We start from the raw sequence: 23,113 nt of genomic DNA on the forward strand, positions 1-23,113 counted from the left end.
CTTGGAATACACAGAGTGTGTTATGTATGACGGGGAAGTTAGTTCCTGCCTCTATACTGATGATAATTCAATTAAAACTCTGGTGAATCAACAAACACCAAGTAAGCAAAATATAAGTCTATCCTGAAGATGAAACAGGGAAGCATGTTGTCTAGTGAAAATGTCATCCACTGTAACAAAAGAGGTAGGAGGACAAAGCAATATTAGACCTATGAAAGGTTAGGGGAATTTTCTTGTCTTTCTGCTGCACTATTCTAATTCTCCCTCAATGTCTTTCTAGCCTCATTCTTGAAAACAGCCATTCTAGGAACCTAAAGTTAGGTTGAAAAGGAAGAGCAAAGCCTAGTTGGTGGATTGGAAGGAGCCTATACTCTTCTTCCCAAAGTTCATTTGCAGTTAATTTCTAGCAAGGCCAAATAGGTAAGATTCCTTTGGGGTCTGCTGGAAGACTATTTCTTTTCTGTTATCTGTGCTGGAGTATGTTATTGGGCTGTGTGGACCTGTTTTTCCAAAGGCTCCTACCACCAGAGCTATCTGAAACCATCAGACTCTTCTTGCCTCCATGAGATAACTCATTGCTATGAACCAGTCGTCAAGGTCATTCTGGTTTCAGGGGCAGAAGGCAAATGGACTGCTAGCACATGGAGTGAGAATGAAGCATGAAGTACAGTTCCAATGATCATATATCCATTCCAGAGGCCAGGAGGGAACAGTCATTCTCAGATATGGGCTACACAGTCCAGGGTGCAATCTCTTTTAAATATTTAAATATATGGTATGTTATCCTCCATCTGTGCTCTTTCCCTGGGTCTCCTAAATGTTACCGATGGGTTTGGGAAAGTGCTTCATAATTTTTAGTTGGACTGACAATAATTAACTCCGAATCACAATTAGTCATAGTCCCCAAATTGCTTGTAAATCCATAATTTAAAAGCATATGTTTTTAGCAATTATCTAAGATATATATGCAAATAATATATCAGTGTTTAGATGGAAAGCACATCTAAATGGTTAAGGCAGGCAATGTCAATATTACTTATCTCCAGTTGACTGTTTTCAATTCAACCTCAACTTGGTAAGATACATTTTTGCCAGGATTGTGTTATCTAATGATGATGGTTGTGATGATGATGATGATGATTTTAAAACTGCTAATATTTACTAGGAAGTTATGCATGGCAACAATTCTTATAACCACCCTCGAATATTGATACTATTTATCTCTATTTTATAAAAGATGAAACATAAGCACAGAGAGGTAAAGTAACTCACCCAAAACCACACAGAAATTGCAGAGCAAGCCTTCAACGGCAGGCAGTTTTACTACAGAACATGGACTCTTAACTACTACGCTGTCAAGTAACTCCCCACGGAACAGTCCATTTAGAAGCATCTGATGAATTCTGAAATGCGACTCCAGACTACATCACCCTAAGCTCAGTGGGGATATATTGTCACACTAGAAAATAAATTTTAGCAACCTAAGTCCTAGCAGTGACTATCTAGATAATGTTTGAAAACATTTATCTAATGATGAAGTCATTCTATCATGATTAGGTCAGGAATTTTATCCCATGAGGAAGAAAATGTAAGGAAATAGGGGATATTATATAATCAGTGTAGTAAATAAAAACAAAGAACTTACTGGGGGTGGGGACCCCAGTTTTATAAAGGTAAACAGAACCAACTGGGCAAAGTTATTTTTTATTGTTCTTAACTAGAGGCTGTGAACTAAGCATAGCATCAGAATCGTCTCATCCCAGTTCTCATACACAAGCAGCTGACACAGAAACAGAAAAGGGGATGGTGTCGGCAAGTAATGACTGAAAAATCAAGCCAACATTGAGAATTAGCTCCCAGTTTTACGCTCCCCTTGGCATCTAGGAGGAGAGCGAAGATGAACGTCTAGAGTGCTATTAACACAGTCTCAGGTTTCCACCTGTGTCTGTCACTGCTCCTCTGACATGACCTTGGCAAGTTACTTCAATTCTGTAGCATGGTGAAGATCTTTATACCTAACCCACTATCGCTTCATGATTCAATGAGTGAGATAAGTAAAAAGTGCTGAACATAGAGTCTGGAGCAGAGCAGAAACTCAGTAACCTTAGCCAAAAGCCTTGGGGTGGTTCTTGACTCTTGCCTTTCATACCCTACATGGGCTTCCTCAGACAATCCTTGGGCTCTGCCTTCAACAGGCAACCAGATTCCACCCTCACTCACATCCATGGCCAACTGGTCCAAGCCACACGCATCTCTTACATGGCTATCACAATAGCCTTCTAACATGTCTTGCTTCTTCCTCCTGTTTTTTACAATTTTCACAGCAGTCAGCATATTCTGCTAAAATAGCCTTTTTTGAATTTTCATTAAACTAAACTCACTCTTGTTAAAAGAAAACCTTAGACAAATTAAATTTAAAATTGTTTAATTGAACAAACGACAATTCCCAAATTGGACAGCCCCCAAACCAGAGTAAGTTCAGGCAGAGCCTGGAGCTGTGCACAGTCAAATAAAATTTATGGACAGAAAAAGGAGAATGACATACCGAAAACTGAAGTGAGATATAGAAACAGCTGGATTGGTTACAGTTCAGTGTTTGCCTTATTTGAACCCCATTTGAACAGTTGGCCACCTGTGATTGGCAGAAACTCAGTGATTGACAAGAGAGTAGGTTATAGTCTATTTACACATCCAGTTAGTTTATAACTCACTGTGTTAAGAAGAGACCTTCGGGCTAAACTTGAAATGTGTAAGAAGGCAGCTTTAGGTTAAGCTTAATTTAACACTCTACTGCTTGAAATTCTCCAGTAGTTTACCATCTCCTCTAGAAAAAACATAAATACTATGAAGATTTTCAGATCTGTGCCCCCCATCATCACCCCTTTCTCTTTGGTTTTAACATTCTCCAAAGAAGCAAGTAGAATCAACTCACATGGACATCAGGAAGAAGTCTGCAGGACCTGTATAGTGAAGACGAGAGTTTCTGTTGCAGGAAAGCCTTCTCCTTATGGATCTCGAGAAGGCGTGAGGGATTTGTTTGACATGCTGAATTGAAAAAGAAGCATCAAGTTATCTCTGAGCTCTCCATCCCATCCGTCTCTTCCAAACCACAGGATGAAGTTGTTCTCTGAAGTTTTCTTACCTGCCTGAAGTCCAGACTCACCAAAGAAGAAAACAACTACCTCAGAGTAATGGACAATGACTCGAATAGCAGCTATATATTTTTTTGTTCAATCTAATTCATTATGTACATTTCCATTTCTCGAAGAACTGAAATCTCCAAGTCTGGACTGCCTCTCTGGCCTCGGGGGTTAGTGACAGGACCATGCAGATCCACCCTGTGCTTGTACTATCCCTACTGCTCAGGATGAGTTTCTGACACCTCTGGGATGACACATCACCCCTGCCACGCCCTGCCCAGATGCACCACACCATCTACATTGGGCATTGTCAGGCATAACCATGAGCCCTCAGAATAATGACATCAGTTCTGGTATGTAAATGAGACAGCCGCCTATTCCATCCCACAATGTGGAAGTTGAGTCAGTGCAGTCCTTTGAAACTGCAGCCTGTCTTTCAATCAATGTCTGTGTCCGAGGTGAGACAGCTACCCTTTACTGCCAGATGGCATGTGGCCTTCTGCCTATAAACAAGGCTCATTTGCAACAACTAACTTTTAGTCATTACCTAAAAATTCCATGTCATAATAGAAGGCATATCCCTGAGAGGTCAGTGGTATGATGGAAGGCAAATCCTGCCCAAAGCCAGCATGGTACCTTGCAGAAGACAGGCATAGCTGCCTGTGCTCCCCTAACCAAGTCAGGTGCTATTTCCCTTTCTCATACAGGCCCCCAGTTGCTGTGGTTCTCTGGGCTTCATGGCTAGCCAGCACACCATGACAGCACAATACCGTGTTCTCACTCTCCACGCAACTAGCTATTTATAACTGCAGGATGCCAGGCTTGCATAGAGCAGTATGACACTTCCAGAAAGTCGTGCTGCTATTTTAGCAATCTCCTAACGATGAGCACCAACAGACACAGCCTGTCCTCGTCAGGCAGAAGGAGTGAAAGTGTTCAGGAAGAGGAAGACTGCAATTTGTGCTTGTGTGTGTGTTTTATTTTTTTAACCTGGGATGCCATTTAGCAATCTTAAAGGGACTCTCCTTCTCAGCCACCTCCCCCCACCCCCCAGCTGTCTTGATTAGTGGCTCTGCGTATGCTGGTCAGATCTGGGGATTAATGATGGCTAATTTGCCCGAGGTTGGTGCAGCCCAGGCAGCAGACTTTGCACAACCAGCTTTTGCTGCCATATGGGCGGAAGCAGCTGTTTCAATTACTTTCTGTGCCCAGATGTGTCAGATGAGCCACAGTCCTCTGCGGGGTACATCAGCCGCACGGCAGCTAATTGCTACAATCGTCTGTGGAAGCGTGGTGCTGGGTACCGTGAAAGGGGGTTTTGGGGACAGCCAAGTGCCAGCTGTCGTCATGGCTCACAACGCCAGCAAGCTGAGAGGCCGAGGCTAGACTTCAGTCTTCACTTGCTGGCCTGGCTCAATGATACCTGGTCTGGCTGTGCCTTTGTGAGGTACACACAATGGCGGCACAGAGGCAGGTAACTTAACACCCTGGGCTGGGGGATGCTTACCTCTCTGTGTTGGGAGCAGATGGAATTCGGGGCCCATGCTCTGTGGATACCAAAGACACCAAAATTACATGATTTCAATTAACATGCAATTCAGGCTGGCCATTTGAATTTGAAGCTTCCAGGCACTATTTTAAAGGTTATCATCCCCCCTACTCAAGCCCAGACGGTGATCAATGAATCAATGTGTGTGTTATGTTTTCTTGTGTATCACTGAGCCAAGAGGGTAAGGGAATGAAAGGTCAGCTGCCACCCATTCCCCTCTGCACTGCTCTGGGTCCTTTAGGAAAAAAATAAACAGAAATATACAGAATAAAATTTATTTAAGGAAAGAAAGAAATGGAAACGAATATCAAGCAACGATGTCATCTTTCCATTGTTGGGAGTAGGACTGGTGATGGGAAAACCTGGGGTAATAGGAAGCTGTTATCATCATCATAATACATCTATTTAGGAAAAGAACAAACATTTGTTTTGTGCTAATTCTATGGTAATCAGGGTGATTGTACTGTACATAGCTACTGGTCGTTGCCATGGTTATTCCAAGCAGTTTGTGGTTATTAATGGTCTAGAATAATCCACAGTACTCAGTTTGAGACCTTTCATCAGAAACATGAGTACTAATTTCAGTCTGACATCCCCACATTTTTGGAGCCCAGAATAAGTTTCCTTTCTCTTAGCTTTGTATCTTATGTGGCATCTAATCTGTGTTGTGAAATGCTCCATTTTTCACATTACTTCTCCTCAAAGTCACCTTAAAAAAAAAAATCATTAGCCAGGTGCAGTGGCTCATGCCTGTAATCCTAGCATTTTGGGAGGCCAAGGTGGGTGGATCACCCGAGGCCAAAAGTTCGAGACCAGCCTGGTCCAACATGATGAAACCCCATCTCTGCTAAAAATACAAAAATTAGCTGGGTGTGGTGGTGCATGCCTGTGATCTCAGCTACTCAGGAGGCTGAGGCAGGAGAATCACTTGAACCCGGGAATTAGAGGTTGCAGTGAGCCGAGATTGTGCCACTGCACTCCAGCCTGGGTGGCAGAGTGAGATTCGATCTCAAAAGCAAACAAAAAAAACACCTTTTGACCACAGGCCTACAGTATAATGAACAGAGCTCAGGGTTTTTCAACTGATCTATTGATGAATATGTATTAATGCAACCTAGCTGTAAACTGTATTGAGAGAATAGACGTGCAATCTGTGTTTAGGAACTCCTCTTTCATAGTCAGGCCATGCATGGAGGCTAAACAGTTATTCATTTCCCTTCTGAAGCTGGTCACTCTAAGTAAATCACAATATACTAGTTTTGTTGTTGTTGTTAATTATTATTATTATTAGTGAATGTGGTAGTGGTGTGTGTTTCTGTGTGTTTAAGAAGATTATCATCTGAACTATGTTTCTTAAGAAAAACATCAATAGAATTTTTAGAGACTGAGGACCAATGTGCATTATTTGAGATATTTGTGATCCTGAGCACCAGACCAATTGAATCAGCTCTTCCTAAAATCAGGAAGCTGGCATGAGTTTCACCTATTAATTGAGATATAACGAATGACCCCCAAATTAAGTGGCATAAAACCACAGGGACTTTCTATTTCCCATGCTTTTGTGGTTGGCCTGGATGGTTCCACTGTACATACTATTCACAAGGAGGTCTCATTTGGGCAGCCGAGCTGGGTTGGATTGGAGGTTCTCCAGGCAGGCCTCTGCACCCAGGCCTTGGTGCTCACTGTCAGTAGGAGGCTGGCTGTCCTGCCCTTGCCTCTCCCTCTAGGGGTTACGTCCTCCTCCAGGGCCTCTGGACATGGCCTGTCTCTAGCAGAGGAGGTCAGTCACCCTTGTAGGCAACTGAATTCCAAGACAGCAAAGTCAGAATCTTCCAAACTCATGATCTAGGCCTGGAGCTGCCACAGGCCATACGGTCATAGCTTCAGAGGGTCAACCTCAGGATGGTGGTGTGACAGCTCAGCCCTGCCCAGAAGGGGGCCTGCATGCACAGAAAGTCCAGGAGAGGACCCTGGTGAAAGTTTCGAGGCCCCATGATGTGAGTTTGAGGGTGTGCAGACATGGAATAAAAAGACTGTATCTGAAATAAGTAAATCAGTTGGAATGCCTTTATATTAATTTCATACAAATTTTTATATGAAAGAGAAACAAAAATACCTTTTAATTCAATAGTATGGTCCTCTGTTTTATTAAGATATGGAATATTGAAAAAACCAAACAAGTTTTCTTCTTTTTAAATCTCTCTTCTGAAAACTGCCAAAGTGGTATCAATTAGATTATTTCCATGTCTTTTATCTGCCACTGAATAACAAGAATTGAAAAGCATAATTTGCTGTATAAGAGAGGCTGAAAATCATCATTCATAGGTGACTAGAAAAAGAAATTCTCCTCCAAATGTTCCTATTTATGTCTGTGCTGGGTCTGAGCTGAGCTGAATTTATGTATTGATACTCCAATGCCTGCTGATTCCTTAAGGCATTCCAAGATTCTCCTTGGAAAATGATGCCTCCATCTGACTGTGGAATATCTATGGATTAGGAATCACTCCATTATTAAGGCCATAAGCATCCAGGGGAATTGTAGTCCGTTAGGTGAGCTCTCCTCTAAGAAATGATGCCCTTCACCAGAGAAGGGAGAGCAAAATTGGCGAAGTCAACAAGCTTTGACTAAATCAGCTTGATACTTTTAAACAGACAGAATAAGAAAATAACCATGTGTACTGTAGTGATGCCTAATCAAGGCTGCACATTAAAATTTCTTGAAAAGCATTAAAAAAAATTTCTGGACCCCACCCCAGGCCATTAAATTAGAATCTATAGGGGCATAAGCACTCAGTATTGGTAATGTTTAAAGGCTCTTTGGGTGATTCTAGTGCTTCCAAATGAATTTAGAGAAAATAATAACTCAGCTGGCCCATCATTTTAATTTTGAATTAAATAATAAAACTTTATACTAGACAGGTCAGTGTTAAACTCTCACTATTCTCTTACAATTAACATTAATAGATAACATTTATTGATTGCTGACTCTGTGCTAGGCACTATGGTGACTTCATATATTTATTCAGTAAGTCTGAGTTAAATGCTAGGGTATTCCCATTTTCCAGATGAGCACCTTGCTGCCATGAAAGGTTAGCCAAAATGCCCAATAACATCCAAAAAATAAACAGGGAATCTCGGAAACACAGGGAATTTACTCTACAGTGCCTGTTTTATTTATTTACTTATTTAGTTTTGAGACAGAGTCTCACTCTGTTGCCCAGGCTGAAGAGGAGTGGTGCCATCTTGGCTCACTGCAGCCTCTGACTCCCAGGTTCAAGCAATTCTCTGTTGTAGCGTCCTGAGTAGCTGGGATTACAGGCACACACCACCACACCCAGCTAATTTTTGTATCTATTTTTAGTAGAGGCAAGGCTTCACCATCTTGGCCAGGCTGGTCTCGAACTTCTGACCTCAAGTGATCTGCCCTCCTCGGCCTCCCAAAGTGCTGGGATTACAGGCATAGGTGGTTTGTTCCTTTTTGTTCCTCAGTAGTATTCCATCATATGCATGTGCCAGAGTTTGTTTATTCACCATCAAAAAGCATTGCATTGCTTCTATGTTTGGGCTATTACAAACAAAGCTGCTGTGAATGGCCACATACAGGCTTTTGTATGATATAACTTTTAACTCCCTGAGATTAATGCCCAAAATGCAACTGCTGAGTTGTATGGTAATCACATTTAGTTTTGTAAGAAACTGCCACACTTTTTCCAGAATGACTGAACCACTTTACATTTCCACCAACAACATTTAAGTGATTAAGTTTCTCCGCATTCAGTCCAGCATTTGGTGTTATCATTATTTTTTTGTTTTAGTCATTCTGCTAAGTGTGTAGTATTAACTTACTGTGGTTTGAATTTGCATTTCCCTAATGGCTAATGTTGTTAAACATATTTTCATGGGTTTATCTGCCATCTGTATATCCCCTTCAATGAATTGTCTGTTCATATCTTTTGGGCATTTCTAATTCGAGTTTTTTTTACAGTTGAGTTCTAAGGCTATATATTCTCAGTGTAAGCCCTTTGTTGAACATGTTATTTGAAAATATTTTTCCCACTCTGTAGCTTGTTCCTTTTCACAGAGCAGAAATTCTTAGTTTTGATGAGTCAAATTTATGAACAGATCAGAAATTTTTCACAGAGAAAAGATTTTTAGTTTTTATGAGTTAAATTTATCAACATTTCTTTTTATGGAAGATTTTTCTGGTGTTAATATCAAGCACAAACCTTAAGATGTGATTTTGTTCAGACTACTCAAATTCTCTAGACCTCATATGTTTTATTCTTAGAGTTTGGATAATATGAGGTAGACTACAGGGTGAAAGTGACGTTAAATGAAATAAATAGACATAAAGTGTATGGTATAGTGCTTGACAAATTAAATGCTGAGTAAATGATGGCTGTTTTTCTGAGAGAGAACTGCCAAAAAATGTTTTCCTCATCCTATTCATTTTATATTTTTATTCATTCTATTTGTAGCATGATTTTCAATTTTTGAAGCTCTTTTATTAAATTAGTAGAGCTTCAGAACAAGTTTTAAGTTAATTTTTATTTTATATAGATGAGGCCCCTGACACACAAGGAACTAAAATGATTTGTCCATATTCACTCAAATAGCAGGTCATGGATGCATGGCAAACACCCAGTTCCTCTGGCCCAAAGCTGGCATTATTAAGGTTACACACATTCTATGTTTTAACTTGCTTTTGAATTAAATAATTGACCACATCTTAACAGAGTCATCTTCTCAATAAAGAATAGTCTCAACTCCAAAGGATAAGTAATGGAATATAATCAGTCTCCCTGACTCTTTTCCTCTGTCACCAATAAATACTATGATACTAACACACCCTGTGTTTAACAACTGATATCTTTCAACTGTGGGAGAGATTACCTGATTTATTTTTTAATGTTATTATTATTTTAAAATCTCAGGGAAAAAATCTATTTGCCTGACTAATTTGTGTGGCTTCATTTGAATATATTCCCATGGATCAAATTACTGTGCCTAGAAGAAGCATATCTACACTACACATAATGTGAATCTACAATGATAATCACATTGTTAGAAGTGGGGAATATGCAGCCCCCAGAAGTAAATAAATAATGTACCTGAAAAATATAAGGACGTAAATAAGTAAATTAACTAATTAGTTCATTAAATTAAATGTTTCTATTACAGTCCACCCCTTGACTTCCCAGTAGACAAGCGTCCTTCTTCTCATATATATGATTTTATTAAAATGTCATGGATCTCTCTAGTATGAATTTAACATTATATTCAAGAGTATTTTTCCTTCTTTTTAAGTATTGGATTTTAAAAAATTATTGTGTATCACCACTAATGCATTGCTTTCCAGCCCTTCCAAATAGGAATAAGCTAATTAGTTTATCCAGAGACAATGTCATAAGCCCACTCTTTCCTCTCAAAGGCATTTCTATTCCTTATAGAGTTTGGATCTACATGTATCCCCTTATACATATAAAATATATTATCTAAATTGTAAATTCACTAAGCCTAGAACATTTGAATAATGGTAGGTGAAAGGCAGAAACAACCTCAGTAAAATTTTCGTTTAAAAAAGAAAAAAGTAGAAAGATCAAATTATGTTCAGTGTTCCATTGTGTGTCGTTTTCTTCTAATCAGGAAAGTAAAGAGAAATAATAGGCTCAAAAAAGCATTTAGGTATCCATGAGCTTATCCATTTTTTTTTTGGAAGTGAATTTACTCTTCAGCCACTCTAGAATACCCATATTTTGCCCCATGTGATATTTTTATATCTCATTCAATATCTTTCATAGGCAGGCAACAAAAAGAAAATGAGAAAAAACCTCTGACAATAAGTATACACTTTTAACATTGCATTTACAGTTAATGTGAGTATATGTGTCTAGTAAAGATTTTAGGGATTCTTTCAGAGTGGAATTCCCAGACCACCAGCATTTGAATCCATGACATTTAAAAATTATTTTAAAAATTAGATTATTGGGCTTTAACTCAGACCTACTAAATCTCTAAATATGGAGCTTAGCAACTGATCTTTTAACATGATTGTTGATTAATTCTTACAGTTAACATTTGAGTACTACTACTACAGGGTTATTCAATCAAAGCCCTTCTTCTGATTAAACCTTAGTCATCTGTGTATCAATCTGTATGCTAATCAATCTTTCTAAGCTTGCCAATAGTCAATTTTATTTTTATATAAAAAGTATTTAAAATAAACATATAAATATATACACATTCTTGTATATGTTTACTATATTTATATATAATTATATATGCCTCTGTCATGTCCTTTGAATCTGGATTTTGCATTTGCATTTCAGTTTCTTAGTCCAAGACTTAAAGACTCTGCTTTGGAATACAATTGAGAAAATATATTTTAGGTTAGCCAGAAGAGAGCTGATGCCAGCCCTCTAGAATCTTTGTCAGAGGGGGTTAGCAGGAATAGACATTTCTATGGGACATGATAGTCTGTGATTCTGATGGTTCTTCTGGGACATCCCCATTCAAAATGAAAGATTTCAGGTTTCCAAATTAGTGCTCTAATATAAGGGTAAGGCAAAAATTTGTTGCTCTATTAAGGCCATGAACTACACACAGAAAGTGCTTCACTTCATACACATCACATGTATGATTTTTTAAAAAAGTCAAATACTTGCAAGTAAGGCAAACAAAAAGGACAGAGTAATCTTTATTAAGTTATGGCATTCTACAAGTTTACCTAAGGATCATATGACTACTTACTATTGCTTAGGGCCAAACACTACAAACTTTTAAAAATTGATGACAGCTTATAGAAAATTGATGAGTTTAAAAGTTGTAAAAATTTAGATTACCAGCTGCAAGCAGTTCTCACTTTTTACATATTATAATTCCCAAACCAGAGAAGGATGATCTCTCTCTCTCAAAGTGCCAGTTTTTAAAAAAAAACTCCCAGGGGAGCACTACATGTGGCCTATGTAAAGATTCCATCCCTGTCTAAGTCTCATGTAACAAAAGTCATAGAGTCTCACATGCTCCTACAGAAACTTTTGATTAGAATGTGGGGACCAGCCATTCACAAGGAAGCCAGGGACAGGGCAGAAAAAAACCAAGAGTTATACACTGCAGGTTTCAGTAAGAACAGGATAATATAGGGTCTGAGATATGAGGAGAAGATTAAAGGCATGGTGGGCATTTAGCCATGGGAGTTTATCTTCGTGAATGAAACATCAGCCCTGCAGTGAGTTGTTTGGGGCTCCACCCTCAGCTTTAACACAGCTGGGAGACCTTGAGGCCATTTCCTTTCTCAACCTCAATTCACTCATCTGAAAGTGTCAATAATGATGTCCCTCTGGTGGTGCTCTTGACAAGATTCATGAGATGATGTGGGTAAACATCAAGGATATTCCTTGCACAGCTCACATCCACTAAATAGAAGCAGTTATTTCATCTGGGTAAGAAAAAGAGCTGGGAGGGAGACATGAGAACTGTCTTCACATTTTTAAAAGCCTGTCATATGCACGGAAGTTTCAACTTTTCTGTGTACTCTGGAGCATAGAGCTTCTGTCAAGAAGTTACGAGGCACTGAGATTTACTTCAATAAAAGAAAAAGAATGGATTGAAAGCATAAATGGACCAGGGAGGACTGAGTACATTTTCTCAAAGAAGTTTCAAGCAAATTTTGGCTTTCTCCTTGGGTGTGATGTGCAAACATTGTGAGTGATTTGGAGATCAGCTTAGAAGGCATCATCACTGCCTTCCATCTCTGGGAGTCTATGCTTCCATCAGCAGAGACTGAACAGCATTCCAGACCAAAAGCCAGAACTGCAGCCTCCAAATCCAGGTAATGTGGCATGTCTACCTGCAACCTGGTCCGCATGCGGCTGGCCAGGGGAAGTCTAATAACTGCAACTCCATTTCACAGTGCTGTTTTAAGTATCCAAATATTGTTTTAATTTGTATATTAGTTGTGTCCAGAGAGTTATATTCTACCTTACTGTTTCAAAAGGAACAAAGGTCTATTGTTTAGAAGCAAACATTCGACATCCTTCCCTAACCAAGATTATTTATCATTCCAAAGCATCGTACTTTTGGTTTAAATGCCAGGTCATTTAATTTAAATTTAAATTTTAACCAAATTTAAATTTGGTTAAATTTCCCAGGTCATTAATAAGATTAAGTATATTTTGTAATGTTTATTAATGAGAAGCATTTCTCAGAGAAATACTACGATTACCCTACCTAGGCTTGGCAAGGTGGTGAGGAATAGAAGTGTTAAAGAAAAGGGGAGCAGAGTATGGATGTGGTGGTATCTAGGGTCATAGACCAACAAAGTGATCAGAGAGGCTCCCTGACACCATTCTCAGCTCTTCTAGGAGAACCTAATCACACCCTCCTTCCCAACACCCCCTCCAGCACCCTATCTATCCTTATGGAGTTGTTCCTAGGAAAATATTATTTTATCTGCAATCTTCAATGATCCTTCTTAGGATGAGAATTCCATCAGGAAGCACAGGGGAATCTTGGCTCTGGACCTTGACTCTCTAGCAAGTGGGAGTATAGAAGACAATGACGACCTCACCAAACTTTTAATAATGTGTCACTATCAATACTAGTATTTCAGCATGATACCTTAGTACTCCATAGTATTAACATGGTCATTTTCCCTTTATTGTTAATCACTACCGGCTGAATCATTAACCACATCTAGTTTCCATGTTGATATGGGAAGAAGAAACAATTGTTATTATGTATTTTTCAAATGAACAAAATGTACAGTATTTCTAAGACTACTCTGTTCCAAAAGAATGTATTCTTTTTAAATGTTCATCTAGTTATTCCAGCTCACTGGCCACTGATCAGGTGTCTAGGGAGCTAGGTATTCATGCATTTGTTCTACGTGTTAGGTGTTCAAAGCAATTGATGCAACAGCTTTCCTAGGTCAACTTAGTCTTGGGTATTGTGAATAGTCTTCTAGCCTTACACCATGTAGAACTGCCACTTAGTGATTCTTATTATTAATATCAATAAATCCCAATTAAACAGATATTTGTATACTTCAAACTATTCAGAAGACCTCCAATGACACCAACATAATAAAGCCATATTTTCAGGGTTACATTTACATGGGCTTGCTTAAATAAATTTTGATGGAATGTAAAGTTATGTAATATTTTGCAAACAGACAGATGAGTGGGCAATAAAGAGAATAGAGTGGAAGAAGTGGCAGATTTCCACATGACATTTGTATATGATAGGTCATGTAAAATAGATTAATATGGTGCTAAAATATTTTTAAGTATATTGCAATTCAATGGAGGAAGGCTGGCTTTTTCAACAAATAGGGCCAAAGCAAATGACATTCATATGCCAAAAAAAGAACATCGACTTAATTCTCATAGCCTACCCCAAAAATAAATAATTCCAAATGGATTACAGACTTATAAAACATTACATAAAACTTTTAAAAGGAAAGTGAGAGAAAATCTTTGGAATCTGGGGCTAGGCAAAGAGTTAGTAGAATTGACACCAACAGTATAATCCATAGAAGAAAAAGTTGATAGACTAGACCTCAGCACAACTAAGAACTTCTGCTCTGTATAAGATATTGATAAGACGGTCTTTACCGGTTACCACGTGGGAGAAAATATTGCAAATCACATATCCAACAAAGAACTTATATTCAGAATATATGAAGAATCTTAATTCTCGACAATAAAAAATAAGCAATCTAACTAGAAATTGGGAGAAATACATGAATAGATATAAAGATTAGATACAGATTCCAAATAGGCACATGAAAATATATTCAGCATTGTTAGCCATTAGAGAAATGTACATTAAAACCACAATGAGGTGATAATACAAGTCTATCAGAATGACTAATCTTTTTTTAATGATACCAAATCCTGTCTGGTCTTTGACAAACCTGACAAAAACAGCAATGGGGAAAGGATTCCCTGTTTAATAAATAACATTTAAACATGCATAAAGAAATGAACAGTAGCTGAGTGTATACCAGTATGTGCCTCATAAATAGATGAAAGGTACCTGGAACTGTCACTTACCTGTCTGAAGCCTGTAAGTCAAACTTACCACCTCATAGCACATTAGCATGTTATGTTCACTCTACCTAAGAACACTCTTCCCTCGGGTCTTTTGCTTCCAGTTTAAAGTGACTCCAATGTTCTCCCTCCCAAAGGAGCTCCTCTAGGAGTAGGGAGATGAAATGGAGACTCATCTGGTGTTAAAGTATCAGCTCAGCCCAGCATAAGCCTGGACACAAAATGGTACACTTCTGCATTATATTCTTAATGCACAGTCATTATTTCAAAGCCTACCCCAGGGTCTTGAATTAGGAAAGGACTCTGGCCTGTGTTCCATTCTGTTTCTAAAAGTGACATCTCCAGAAACAGTTCAGTCTTGGCATTGAGTGTCCATCCTCTGTCTTAAACTTCCTCCTGTGAAGTGGCTGGGCCCAGTAGCATTTCCCATAGGGTGCCACTATCATTGGAGATGTTCTATCAGTGTTATTTTCAAAAGGGCAGGGTGTCTGAATATTTATTTTCCTCTTCCAGAAGATTCCTTGGCCCCTGTACACATCTGCCTCTCCTCCCCAGTTGCCTCCAAGCAGATGGGATGCACAGTATTGTTAAGACAATAACATATTCTGTCATTGAGACCAGCTTCAGTAGTGGCAGTATGGTTTGTCTTAGACATAGAAGGCCTCAGGAAACCAAGGATTTATTTTCTTAAATTATCCATAACATGGGAGTGCCCAGAATAGCTACCAGGCTCCTAGCTGAAGAACAAGTGGACTTTCCAACACCAATTCAGATCTCCAACAGCTCTTTTAAACCTGAACAAAGAGAAACTTTATGTTCCTCTTCAAGGTGGCAAGCAAAAACATGGCCATCTGCCCAGGTGCAATTATTCTGTATTATCCTGGCCCCAGACCCCTTGAACTATTTGTCCAAGCCAACCCAATATTAGGACCTTCCTGGGAAGACTACTTGCTTTGCTTGCTTCTAACCTACTTCCAATTTCCCAAAGGCAAATGCTTCCAGAAAGTCTCCAGGAATCTTCACAATTTGAATTTTGGACCAATTTGTTCCCATTCTGATAAAGTTACATATTTGTTCCTCTCCTTATCTCTTGCCCTCTTCCCAGGAGCAATTTCTTTCTCAGGCGAGTGTTACTGGGGACATCCATTCCCTTCAGAAGAAAAAAACCACAGAATTTCCTAAAGCCTAGGATAGGTAGCTAAGCCATGGTGTTATTACACTTGCTGAATTAAGAGTTGAAATTCCCACAGGTAGATAAAAGCCACCAGATAGAGAGGACAGGAGGGCAAACTTCCAGACAAGGGGTGCTGCATGGCCCACAGGGATCTCACGTGTGCACAGGACTAAAAAGAGACAAATGTCCAAAAGGTAGCTTGGGGAAGAGACGGAAGACCTTCAATGCCAAGACAAGGAGCTGGCACCTTATCGATAACCTTCCCTGGGTAGTATGCAAAAGAAATGTGCCAAATTGTGGAAAGCCCACTGCTTTAATTGCTGTAGTGACACTCTCAGGGCCCAGCTGTTAGAACTGATACTCACCTTTTAATTAGTGGATATAAATGCGCTTCAATCATGTCTGCTTTTCTCCATTCAGATATACTTGAGCCTGTCGGAAAAGTGAAAGTGGCCTTGAGGAGAAGCTTAGACCAAGGACAGAATGATAAATAGAGAACGCACACACTCTAAGCTTAGAAATACGATTTAACGAAAAATTCTGTCAAGTGCTCTGAAAACCAGGTGGCAAAGGGAGATTGTCAGTAAAAAGGATTCAAATGACAGTAGATCCTTTTCTAGAGCTGCTGCCTGGGGATGGGGAGGCACTGCCTTTGTTGGCAAATAAGAGCTTTGTCCACGTGGGGCCCCACGTCCCGGGTCTCCCAGGCAGCTCATAGAATGTTCTTATTTTTATTAATGGTTCTTCATCAAGTGTCTGATTAAATGTAATTTTCCTTAAAATTTCTTAGAAAGTCTCTCACATGAATAAGCTTAAAGTACTTTGTCAATTCATATATGCAAAATGTGGGCTGGCAGTCCCAGGCCCCATGCTGATGTCTCAGAGGGGCTCAGTGTGGCCGAGATGGTAAATAAGATAACACAGGTGAGTAAACTGTGTCAGTGGAACCCTCTATAGAAAAATAAGATTATAATTAAATCATGTATTTGTTTATTCAGTCAAGAAATATGTTCAGTGCCTCTCATGTGGTGTGCACTGGGACAGGCAAACAGAACAAACCCTGTCCCTGCACAGATGGAGATTACAGCCTAGAAAGAGAGGGACCAGAGGTACACCCGGAGGAATAATCACTGGTCAAGAGGGCAGGTGCTAAGGACAGGAGGCAGGTCCCAAAGGATAACATGGTAGCACCTAGGCCAGAGGAGGTTTTCCAAGGGAAGTAGCATCTGACAATTGGAACTGAGATTACTCTGTTGAGCAATGTCATCCACAGAGGGAAGGGTGAATCCAAAGGTCTGGAGGGGGGTAAGGGTTCAGTAAGATTGTAGGAACTTTAAGAAGCCCAGCAGGCAAGCGTTGGCATAGCAAGAAAGCATGGTGGAGGGTGATCAGGGCCAGATTAGGTGGCCAATGAGAAGTCATAGTTGGGAATTTGGACTTGAAAAGAGCAAGAATATGAGTAAGATCTGTGTCTATTGCATTTTACTCAACATAAGCTTTCAGGCAGGAGATCTTGTATATTACACCGATCTCCCGTCCTCGCTGTATACTGAATACAGTATATCAAGAATTTACGTGTCTCTTGTGAGTTTATATTTCCTATTTTAGTCCATAGAATTCACAAATGGATTTCCTATAGTCTACGTAGGAGACTTGAAACCCAGTTCCGTGAGTATCTGAATCTGTAGTAGGTCCCCAAAAGCACTGAACTGTGGTTTCTTGAAATTCACTCTTCTTTTAAGATGTAAAGGGTGCACTCATAGGATTCTTAGTATTTGGCTTCTTTTTTTTCCCTTAAATAGTGTCTAAAATGTTAGTTTATTAAATCATGTATTCATTTGCGAAAGTTGACTCCATTGCCAAAGCTGTATAGGATTAGACAGTGCACAATATAACAAATTACATGTGTATACTAAAATTTCATAACATTTATTTTTGTTTTCAGGTTTTTAGTAAACTTGTAGATTACCAGTATTATGCCACTTATATTTTTCCACATTGGAAATCAATGGGAGTCCCTCAGACCATGAAACCATGGAACTTTACTGCCCTGAGATCTGAGAGGTGACATGGTATAGAGTTTCTAGCTCAAGCAAACAGGTTTGAATGTTGTCTTCACTGTGTGATGCTGAGCAAGAAGCTTACCCTCTCTATGCTTCAATGCCCTCATGAACATGACAGTAGTAGCTACTTCATGGGTTATTTTAAGAATTATGTGAGACAATCATGCAAAGTCTTTCAAACAAAGCCTGGGAGGGAGGTGGTTAATTATTATTTCCTTTATTGTTAATGATTATTCCCTTGCCATGCTTATGAAGCATTACTGGAGGATAACATATGTCTCATAAGTAAATTTTCCAGTGATTAAGGCTTAATACTTTGAGCAGTCACACGTAACCATTTTTTGATATTTTCAGATGGAACTCTTGCTAACTGTGAGATCTGTTATTAACACATATTGGCATATTGGAAGAATTGACATTGCCTCTAGGAATAATTATACTGAATATTAGATTTAGCATTAGAGTGCAATAGGAGTGTCTTCAAGAAGACAACTTATCCCTACCCTAAGTGGCTCCAAAGAATTCTTTTACTATAATTGTTACTTTTCAATAATGCTGTTGCTGCTATTTTTTGATCCTCTATTTTGAGGAGCTCAGTTGGCAATCCATGTGGCTGTCAGCTTACCTGCCTCTAGGAACTACTCAAAACTTCTATTTTTATTGTTAAATTGTTATGAATTAGAAGAGCGGGAGATAAGCTTGTCATTTATTAAAGGAATAGTTAAGATTTCAAGGAAGATCTGCACAATGAGTGAAGTCTCTGTATTTTGTGCTATGTATATTATACAGCTTTTATTCCTGCTTTTCCCAAATTCCTATCAGCACAATTTCTCTTTTAAAGATATTTTATACTGGAAGAACACATTTAGCTTATAATAACAGAAATGTAGCCCCCTCATTCACGCTGAGAAAAGTCTGACACACCATGTACTCAGAAAAACAATGAAAATGAAACAGCCAGCTGCTTAGCCCATTTGAACCTAATCCAGACTTAGGGTGTGGAGACTTTTTCCTTTTATTATTATTATTATTATTATTATTATTATTATTTTGAGATGGAGTTTCAGTCTTGTAGCCAAGGCTGGAGTGCAATGGCATGAGATTCAGCTCACTGCAAATTCCGCCTCCGAGGTTCAAGCAATTCTCCTGCCTCAGCATCCCAATTAGCTGGGATTGCAGGCATGCACCACCAAGGTGTCATGTTTAAGTTAAATTTGAGATCCCGCTTGGAACTGGAATAGCTGTATCAGTATTATGACTTATTTAATTACATTCATAGAAAACAAACCATTTTGTCGGTTTTGCCAGAAATCAAATTGTACTGATACATAACCCAAATCCAAGAAAAGCACTTTACTTTTCTTTAATTTTATTTTCTGTTGACATGTTTGGGCCACATGTGATGATTCACAATGAAAGATGGCTATATGTGCCTTTGAGAGATCAGAGATGTAATTAACATATATGACCATTCCTATCTCTAAGAAAAGATCTGTGTTTCACTAAAAGGACAATTTTTATGGCCAGTTTGTTGAGGCATAAGGAGGTCAGGATGCCAAGTGTTGGGAGTGTCGATGGTAACTCCAGGTTGTAATGCTTTGCTGTCTGTAAATGACCGGTTGCCTGATGCCATGTAGGCTCGCACCTGTCTTAATAACAACAGCAGGAGAAAAACGTGTTTTAGATGAGTTACTTGTTCCTAGGGTTGGTCTAATAACAATAACTGCCAAAGTAATAAATTGTCAAGTCAAGTGTTTAAAGGTTTGGCTTAAAGGTCACACTTTCATGTTAACTTTACTGATTAAAAGTGAGACTTCCCAAATATTGTTTCTGCTTTCAGAAACTGAAAAAAGAATTAAGTTTACAGAGGGGCCACAAACACACCAGAAGAAAGCTGGACTTGTATGGTACCATGTCAGCTGCTAGAACTTTCTTGTAACAAAGAAAAATCAATTCAAATCAAAAGTGAGCTAAATAAGTTCTAAGGAAGGAGTGCAATGGTGTCAGGAAATAACTATACAGTTAAAACAGCGAAGAGGTGGCATAAAATGCATGAAGCAGAAATGCTAAGGGAAGTTTTAAAGGATTGCTGAGGAAGTGAAGACAAGGGCTGCAGAGTTCTGGATGTCAGGTTGACCTTAAAGGATACAACAGTTCATTTTATTAATTAGTCCTCTTTCTTTCTTTTCTTTTCTTTTCTTTCTTTCTTTTTCTTTCTTTCTTTCCTTTCTTTCTCTTTCTTTCTTTTTCTCTCTTTCTCTTTCTTTCTTTCTTTTCTTTCTTTCTTTCCTTCCTTTCTTCTTTTTTTTTCTTCCTTCTTTCCTTCCTTTATTCCTTCCTTCCTTTCTTCTTTCTTTCTTTCTTTCCTTCTTTCTCTCTTTCTTTCTTTCTTCAGAGTCTCTCTGTCACCAGGCTGGAGTGCAGTGGTGCAATCTCAGCTCACTGCAACCTCTGCCTCCTGGGTTCAAGTGATTCTCCTGCCTCAGCCTCCCAAGTAGCTGAGACTACAGGCATGCGCCACCATACCTGGCTAATTTTTTGTAGTTTTAGTAGAGACAGGGTTTCACCGTGTTAGCCAGGATGGTCTTGAGCTCCTGACCTTGTGGTCTGCCTGCCTCAGCCTCCCAAAGTGCTGGGATTACAGGTGCGAGCCACCGTGCCCAGTCTAATTCATTCTTTTCTGAACTGCACATCTGCTATGTGCAAGGGCCAGCAGCGGACCAGAGGCAAAGCCAGTGATACCCAGGAGCCACTGATACCCAAGTACTGAGCAAGAAGGGTGAGCAAGAAGAGTTAGGGAAGAGGATTTTTGATGAAGCTTAACGCCATGGCAGTGATAAGCAGCCAAAGCTTATCACCTTCTAGGAAAAGGGAAATATTTTATTTACGTATGTATTTATGTGCTGGTATTTACATAGCAGTTACTTTACATGAGGCACTAAGAAATTACAAAAGCACATTCATTAAATCTGCAGAATAACCCTATGAGGTAGGTACTACTGTTTTCTTCCTCTCAGCATAAAAAGAAACTAAGGCAAGCAGAGATTAAATATCTCCTCAACATTGCACAGCTAGTAAGAGGTGGAGCTGGGATGTAAACCCAGGCATCCTAGTTGCCGCAATCATCTTCATATCCACTGCACTGCACTGGGGAAGACTACAGTTTTATGTCTACGTCTAGTACTTCAGCCCATGACTCGTGCAGAAAAGGCACTAACCACATGTCTGTTGCACGAGAGCCACACGATAGCAGGAGTATGCTTTGACTTCAGGTGTTTAAGGAGGGCATTCTGCCTTAAAGAGGGAACACTGCACAGATGGTTCTGTTTCCTGTTAGAGCAAGAGCCAATTCCAGGCCATAGCCATGCAAAGCCGGTAGGTGGATTCAAGAAAGAACAATTGGCAAGAATAGAGGGCCAGGTTCCAAGTGAACTCAAAGTTTCATTTTTCTCCCAATTACAATGTTTAAAGCAACTCACTCAGGCTTATGCATCCATTTAATAGATATTTCTACAGCAACTCCTTGGTACCACACACTGTTCTCAGTGCTAGAAGGACAGCAGAAAACTAGCAGATGGAGTCTTTTAATAAGAACAAGATGATATGATCAAGTTAATTGCAGGTTGTCAATAGTGCTATTAAGACTCGTTGGGGCATAGGGTACCGGGCAGGTGGCCAATTTCACTAGGAAACTTGGGTCTCCTTAAGGAGCTGTTATTTGAGCAAGAACCTGAGGATTAAGAAGGATACATCTATTCAGGGGAGCTAGGGAGGGAAGAGAATTTCCAGTCAAGGCAACCTCCAGTGTCAAAGCCCAGATGTGGAAAGGCTCTGGCATATCCACCAACCAGGGAGGGGAGCAGAGGTAGAGCCTCCTGGGTAAGGGGTAAGTGATGTGGGATGAGGTGAAGAGAAGTAATGCCACACTGCACAGAACCAAGTGCCCATGGCAGATTCTGGAGATTATTCGAAGAGAAATGAGAAATCCTGGGAGAGTTCAGAGGAGTGTATCATCTATGTTTGAAAAAGGTTGGCTCGAATTGCATGTGCAAGAGGAATTGGTTAGGGTAACAGTAAAAGCAGGAAAGGTGTTTCCATAGAGTCTGTGATGCTTATTTGTGTGTGTCAACTCACCTGGGCTAACAGATGCCCAGAGAACTGGAATAACAATCTGTTTCCTGAAGAGATTAGGACTTGAATTCAGGAGACCGAGTAAAGAAGATCCAGCCTTACCAATGTGCGTGGTCATCATTTAACCCACTGAGAGCCCAAATGGAAGAAAATGGCAGAGGTACAGTAAGCTCTCTCTCTTCTTGAGCTGTGACTTCCGTCTCCTCCTGCTCTCAGATATCAGAGCTCCTGATTCTTGGTTCTTTGGACTGCAGGGTTTAACACTGGTGTACTGCACATAGTTAAGCCTTTGGCCTCAGACTGAATTGCAAGATGGACTTTACTTGTTCTCCAACTTGAAGATGGTGTATCTCCTATGCATCTGTAGCTACATCTATCCTATTAGCTCTACTTCTCTGGAGAATGCTAATACAGAGCCTATGGAAGAAAGACAATGTCTGGGAATTGGGTAGAACCAGAGGAAATGAAGAAGCAGCAAGAAGTTTTCGGATACTATAAATATAGATAAGGTTTGGCAATGCATCATACTGGGGGAATAGGGAAAGGAAGGAGTCAGAGACGACTCATAGAATTTTGTTCTGAACTACAGGGTGTAAAATGGTGCTGTGGTTTAAGATGGGGAATGCTAAAGAGAGGGGAAGTATGGGAGAGTAAGTCACAACCTAGAACCTTAACAACAAATACATAAGGTATTTCACTTGATGGAAAAACTGTCTTCAAAATCAAGGCTTGCACTAAGTTTAATATGACATTAATTTTATGATATAAATATGATATAGTAAATTAGATATTTGATAAGATGATAATAAAATATCTATTTTAATAAAACAATTCTCAAAATGTCCTGAGGTCAAGGGTAATGATTGATTTATACTAGGTGTTTGGTAAATATTTGTTTGTCAAAATAAATCAAAGTGAAAGTAAAGAGGTGAAAAGGACCCAGGCGAGACATAATAGGGTTTCTCTATGCTCCACCACACCTCACCTGAGTGAACTGAGGGAAA

General features: G+C 39.5%; 1 long non-coding RNA gene across 1 annotated transcript; it reads right to left on the reverse strand.

Moving 5' to 3' along the window:
* Nucleotides 1-2,007: 2,007 nt before the first annotated feature.
* Nucleotides 2,008-3,701, reverse strand: LOC116533231. Its single transcript, XR_004261159.1, has 3 exons — nucleotides 3,143-3,701; nucleotides 2,933-3,045; nucleotides 2,008-2,302 (listed from the first exon to the last, which is right to left on the reverse strand). It is a non-coding gene; the product is annotated as an uncharacterized LOC116533231 (long non-coding RNA).
* Between the last annotated feature and the right edge of the window lie 19,412 nt (nucleotides 3,702-23,113).

This window comes from Sapajus apella, unplaced genomic scaffold (genome assembly GCF_009761245.1).
Source record: "Sapajus apella isolate SASKATOON/1434 unplaced genomic scaffold, GSC_monkey_1.0 scaffold80, whole genome shotgun sequence".
In the NCBI taxonomy this organism is placed as follows: Eukaryota; Metazoa; Chordata; class Mammalia; order Primates; family Cebidae; genus Sapajus; species Sapajus apella.